The sequence below is a fragment of the Fukomys damarensis genome, unplaced genomic scaffold (assembly GCF_012274545.1).
Source record: "Fukomys damarensis isolate Sample0158 unplaced genomic scaffold, DMR_v1.0_HiC HiC_scaffold_93, whole genome shotgun sequence".
Lineage (NCBI taxonomy): Eukaryota > Metazoa > Chordata > Mammalia > Rodentia > Bathyergidae > Fukomys > Fukomys damarensis.
In genome coordinates this window covers 1583-8609 of record NW_022901005.1, presented here as the reverse complement: position 1 = coordinate 8609, position 7027 = coordinate 1583, and the positions used below count along the sequence as shown (strand labels likewise).

The 7027-nt window shown below is 40.1% G+C and overlaps 1 pseudogene; it reads right to left on the bottom strand.

Moving 5' to 3' along the window:
• Window positions 1-2620: 2620 nt before the first annotated feature.
• Window positions 2621-3750, bottom strand: LOC104875642 (annotated as a pseudogene).
• Between the last annotated feature and the right edge of the window lie 3277 nt (window positions 3751-7027).

The window sequence follows — 7027 nt, the reverse complement described above, 5'->3', positions numbered from 1 at the left end:
TAATGAAAACACTTACTTAATGTCCAGCTTGGTGCCTGAAACTCAGTGGGGTTTCCATAAATAACTCCTGAGGGCTGGGGTGTAGCTCAGTGGTGCCCCACCTGCCTGGCAAGCACAAGGTCCTGAGCTCGATCCCCCATATTAAAACAAACGAACAACTGAAAAGAACACAACTCAACTCCTGAGTAAATAGAAGGATCCACTGCAACTGTATGGGATTGGCCAGTTGTCCTGCACCACTTTCAACCTTCTGACCTTTTAAAACCCATTTCCTGCTTTAGAAAGGTTTTGGCCTTGACTCCTCCTCCTCGTTCCAACTGACCCCATTTTATCCCATCTTCTGGCCTCTTTGTGTGTCCGTGTCCTTTCCTGGTCCTCTCTCAGATCTATGCTGTGTGTCCCTTTAAAATTGTTGAGAGTAATTTCATAATTTCCACCATCCACAAAAAATTAGTGATGTGCTGGATAAGTAAATGAGCTGATTTAGTTATTCCACATTTTCATCTACCATCTCTCTATCCACCCATATGTCCCTATCACTTTATCATGTTAATGCATAAATATGTACAATCATAATTTGTCAGTAGAAAGATGTACACTGGACTGAAGCAAAGTATTTATTCATGCCATTATTTCCTGAAAAAAATTGGAGCTTAATAAATGCTTTTGTAATAATTGAAGAATTTCTCTTAAATACAGTTCACTGGTGTTTGCTAGATTCTCACGTGTACATAAGAATGTGTACTAAGTTGTCCAGATCCGTCAAGCACTTTCTGAAATCCAATCTCATGTTCCTTGTCTGCCTTCCCAGGAGGAGTATTTAACATTAACAACGTAAAATGCATGAGACTGGGGAAAGTCATTTTCTAAAGGGTCCCTTTCCTCCCAATTAGGAAACATGAGCCGTGTTTGATATAGAAATTATTCTTCAATTTGCCTTCTTCAGTTTATGGGAAAAACTGATACCATGTACTTGTGATCGAAGGTATTAATTTAGACAATGTATTGTGTGTTTTAACTAAAATAAAATGAAACATTGATGGCATCGGAGTAGCAGGGACACTATGGGGGAAGAGGAGAGGGACTGGAGGGAAGGGAGGAAGAGACGGGAGGGTGGAAGTGGGGAGGATGTGGTCGTGGTAGGCAGAGCAGGCATAGAAATGTCACGGTGGAGCCCATTATCCTGTACAGTTATGGCGTACGAAGGAAGACGAGGAAACCTTGGACACCGTTTCATGCCCTTCCTGTTTTCCTATACCTTTCTCCAAGAAAAGGAATCGAAGCTTCTTCAAAAATGACTGACTCATAAATAGTGTTAAAAGTAGGATGCAAATGTCCCTTCAACACACACATTTTATTTCTTTGGCTATGCAACCATGAGTGAGATTGCTTGGCCATGTGACGGCTCTGTTGCTGAGTGTTTGAAGAACCTCCGTACGATTTCCACAATGACCATGCTAATTTGTCTTTCCATTACCAGCATGCATGCATTCTTGTCTCTCTATATTCCTGACACTAATGGTTACACAGATATTATTTGTTAAATGACCTGCCTGCTTAATGACTGCTTGGACTTACTACCGAGGCACACAGTTTTTGGTAGATTTATAACATAAGAAAGTGAGCTACAGTGTGGCATTTTTGCTGACTGTATGGTATAATACAGTCTTGTAGTTTTATGCTCTGTTATGCACTGCAGTACTGCATGTAAGAGCCATGCAAATAACAGCAAAGCCATCAAGTTGGAGTTTCCTTTGACCATTTATTTGTTCTGAATATTGTAATGTACTCTCTGTCTACGACTCCTCATTTAGCGACCAATTCCCTTAGTGACCTAGTCGTGCGATGGTCACAAGCCTAGTGGCTGCTGTCACTTGCATCCAGGCTGGGTCTCCTGTCTTCAGTAAATCTCTTCAGCCACACCTGGAGCAGTGCTGATCCAACTTAGTTGGACTCATTGAATGAGTCTCAGCTCATTTTTGAAAGATATTTTTAAACTGTTATTCACAAAAATATTTTAACTCTGCATATACTCTATTGATTAATCTTCAAATTAATTGATCCTTTCTTCTGAGTTAACTGGTGCTACTGGTTGTACTAAAAAGTGCTTATTTCAGATTCTTCTTTTTAATGTATGCCTTTAGTGCTATCAGTTCCCTTCTCAATCTTATTTTCACTTTGTTCAACTAGTTTTGATAAGCTGTTTCCATTTGCTACAATCATAATAACCCCATATTGTAAATCAATATTTAAAATTGGTATGATTCAGAAGAAATCATGTCACTCCCACAAATTAGAAAAAAAGTCAAATTAAAAGCACAAAGTATATTTGACAGAAAGGATGCCGTGGTTAGCAAACTATTCCCAAAATCAAAGAATTCCATCAGAAGAGTAAATTTTCTTCCCATGTTCTGCCATTGTTCTAGTTGGCTTTTAGTAAACATATGAAAGAATCTTAAGTACAATACCCAAGTCTTAGGTTTCTTTGCACATTGTCCCATAATAAAGTGAAGCTTGTGTCATTGTTTAAACCAGATATACATGGTGCAGAGTGAGAGACATGAACAGTGAACAGCATTAAGGCAGTTGTCCTTACATCAATGTCAGTTCTTCTGAGGCATAAAGTCAACACAAGTGAACCCGTGCATGTGTTCCTAATGCCTCTTTTCCAAAAGAGCCTGACGTAGCTCCAGGTGGTGCTGGATTAAAGCCACTATGAGAAAATGGTATTTTTCTCTGGACTTTTAGGCCAATTGAAAAACTATGAAGAAAGTTTGCTAAATTCCATTCATCTCCCATCATCTGAGATCAGTTTCTTGCTCCACAATTTCCTCATGGCATTTTTCACTTCTGCATTCCTCATTGTGTAAATCAGAGGGTTGAGCAGAGGTGTCCCAACTGTATAAAACACAGCTATCATCTTATCCATGGGGAAGGTGGTGGCAGGGCGTGTGTAGATGAACATGCAAGGTACAAAGAACAAGACAACCACAGTGATGTGGGAGATGCAGGTGGAGAGGGCTTTTCTCCTCCCTTCAGCGCTGTGGTTTCTGAGAGAATGCAGGATGACAACATAGTTGAACATCGCAAGACAAAGCTGACTGTACAGATGGTCCCACTATTGGACACCAGCAGCAGGTTGACCATGTAGGTGTCTGCACAGGCGAGTTCCAGCAGGGGCTCCAGGTCACAGAAATAGTGATCGATCACATTGGGACCACAGTAAGGCAGGCTCAAGGCCAGGAAAATCTGAGCTAAGGAATGCACACAGGACCCCACTCAGGCCACGACCATCAACACTGCACAGACCCTGCAGCTCATGATGGTCGTGTAGTGCAGGGGCTTGCAGATGGCCACGTAGCGGTCCACGGCCATGAGAATCAGGATGAAGACCTCCAGGCAGCCAAACAAATGCAAGGAGAAGACTTGGATTAGGCACTCACGGAAAGTAATAGTGGTCTGCTTTACAAAGGTGTCCACAATGGTTCTAGGGACAATGGACGTGGAGAAGCAGGTATCAGATAAGGAAAAGTAGAAAAGGAAGAAGTACATTGGACTCCCAAGTGCCCAACTGCTCTTGATGGTGGTGATAATCAGCACGTTTCCCATCAGTGTCCCCTGATAGAAAAGCAAAAAAACGACAAAAACTACTTTCTTCCTAACAGGGTCTTGTGTCAACCCAAGTAGAATGAACTTGGTCACATTGTTGTTCAGCTGCATGGCTTCGTGAATGAGGAGAAGGTGTAGATGGCAAGAGGCTCATCTGCAAAACATAATGGATGACATTCAACGGTGCTGAGAATGTGTGAAACATCGTAAGCAAATTAATTTATGATGCACATGACATTATGCAATTTTTAAAACAATGATAATATTACTCACTGGGTGCATTCTATCTGCGCTTTCTTATAAGTCACCGTCAGTTGCCAATTGTTAGTGACCACTCGGCTGTGTCTTGTGAGACTCAAATAAAGCTATGGATGAGATGCCGTCCGTGAAAGTCTCGGATGTAACCATATTCAGGGTCACATATCCTGTTAAATTTGCCCCTTTAATGTAAAATCAAGGGATATGATTCAATCTTATTCTCTTCATTTAAAAATATAAAAACACACAGGAGCTCTTGTTTCAATTCTATGTTTATGAAACAGATGAGGAAGAGAAGATGTGTTGATGTGGGTAAGAGGCAGGGGGAGCAGCGTCACGGGGCCCCGTCCCTGCTCCCTTTTCACTCACAGAGCCGCAGTGAGAAGCCCTTCTGCTCCTGAGCACTGGCTCCTACACTGCCCGGCCTGCCCACTCAGAATCCCTGCCCTCCCTTTGGGCCTGCGAACAAAGGAGCCGCTCTCTGTGGGAGGTTAATGTGTTGTCTCATGCAGTTTTAGCCCCTTATGTGTGACGCAATTGGCACGCCTCAGGCCCCTTTCTTTGTGTAACTGAATACGGCAGTGCCTGCGGTTTGGTCAGGGGATGCTCTAGAAATTTCCCTGGCATGAGACTCCGAAGTCACCACAGAGTTCAATACTGTCTACACTTCGTGTATCCGGTTGCTCCCAAATGTCATAGAATTAATATTTGTTATTCCTCTGTAAGAGGATGGGAGCGCTGTGGAGAAACAAGGGTAGATAAGATGACGCGTGGGAGAACTGTGGGAGGGAGAAACGCTGAAGAAAAGAGAACCTACCCAAGTATTTTCATCAATCCCCTTGGTCCATATATGTCACACTGCCATCACTTTCACCATACGGGGTCTATACTGCAAAACGACTCTAGTTTCCTCTGAGCAACAGTCAGAAAACATTTCGAAGTATGTTCTAGAGGTGTGCTGACTACAAATTATTCACAGATGATATGATTTAGGAAACAGGCAGCAGTAAATTGCGTTCTGTAAAACACAATATTCTCCTCAAAATGATCAATGCAAGACGAAAAGGATCTGCCAAACAGAAGCTTTGTCATGGTTACGATCGCCATGAACCTTTCTCTGGTTTCTGAACAGCCTGGGACCCACAGCGCCTAATGAGGATTTCTCCCGCCCAGTTACTTAACTCAAAAGCACCGATTAGCTTTTCTGCACTCTGCGATATAATACATTCTAGTAAGTCTTATGGAACCCGTGCATCTGTCCCTCGCTTCCCACATTGCATTGGAATAAAAGTGTTCAAAACCCTGGTGCTTGTAAAATGCTATTAGAGATACAACGGTTTCTTTTCTAACAGTTATATTCAGTTATTTTCTATATAGTAATCATACTCTCTTAAAACAAAATTGGGTTGTTCTTTTTTTCTGTTCTTTTTCAGAGTAAGTGAGAATAGTGCATTCAGGAGACCTATGGAATTAAAGTTGAAAATCATGCTAGATAATTTTTAGTGACGCCTTTCTGTCTGAAAAAAATAGAAAATAGAAATGAACTGTTACTTACCTGTTAGAAGAGCCCATGTATTAACATGAAGCATCCCCATCCTTTTTCATAGTAACTTCTTCATATAAAGGTAATGAAAAAGGCCCCTTGACATCCTCAGGGGTATATTTTAAGACAAGATCATATGATGTAAGACTTCACCACCCTGCAGAGTATTATTCTCTTAGGCCTCCCTTGCTTTGCTAGCCATCAATATCCCAACTGTAATAAACTTAACTTGTGCTTTTTCTATTAGCACTGCAAAAAAGCAAGCTACTCCTCTGCTCAATAATTAATCAGATACAAGCAAGGACTTTATTGCATCAGGCTGACCAAAGCTACCAGAAAGGTGAAAATTATGAATGGATAATTAGGAGGGTTATGGGGAACAGGCATATAAAAATAGTGTCCTTAGTGGAAAAGGGAAAAGATATCAGGAGACAAGTCTGCTCTTTTCTGATGCTCTTTTTCTTCATCTTGTACTAGAAGACAAACCTTTCTAAGTCTTGTAATTCATTTGTAAATACAATGTAATCAGTGCTCACAATACAAAAGCAGTTATCTAGAATAAATAACCTATGATGGATCTTAAGATACTTGAAAAACAGCAACAATCCAAACTCAAACCTAGTTGAAAGTGGAAAATTATGAAGATCAGGGTGGAAGTTAATTAAGTTGAGGCTAAAACAATACAAAGAATCAACAGATTGAAGAGCTGGCTCTTTGAAAAAATTAACTAAATCGATAAGCCCTTAGCCAAAATTACCAAAAGAGAGAGACAAAAGACCCAAATCAGTGTAACTAGAAATGAAGAAGGTGAAATGTTTGGATGCCATAAAGTTCAGAAAATAATAACCACTCTGAAACTAGCTCAAGAAGTTAGCCAGAGTAATCGGGCAAGAGAAAGAAACAAAAGGAATGCATATATGAAAGGAAAAAGTCAAATTACCATTATTTATAGATGACACGATCTTCTATACACGAGACCTTCAAAATTCCACGAAAACTCTTCCAGAATTAATAGTTTTATTCACATTGTCTGTTTCTTCTCTTGCAAGCACTAGCAGGTAATGTCTTTCAACCAACTGCTGTTTCATTTACACTATCAAATTTGTGGAGATACATTTTTTGTAGTATCCTCTTATTATCTTTATCTCTTATTATCTGATGTCCTCTGTTTCATTTTTTAAGATCAAGTTTATTGGTCCATTTAAAGCAACAATACAGTTACATTTATTATTAGTGTCTGGTACCTGTACATGGTATACCTTGGTTCTTGCTTTGTCCCCATACCCCTGCACTCCCTTCACCCCCTTCACCCTTCCCTATTTACAAATAAATTTACAAATTTACTTTGCTTCTATTTTTTCACTTTTTTCTTTTCCCTCATTTCCTTCCCCCCTTCTCACTTCCCCTTTAGCCATTTTCTCCCTATTTCACACTCCCAATTATACCATTTGAAACTTATTTACAATTTTAGTTTAAGGCTCATTTTCAATATTACTAAATTTTGTCCTTATTTTTTCTTAGTTTGCTTAACCTAGTGCTCCTCAATTTTATTGATCTTTCCAAGAATCTCCATTGATTTTTGTCAAAATTCTCTATTGATTTCCTACTTTCAATTTC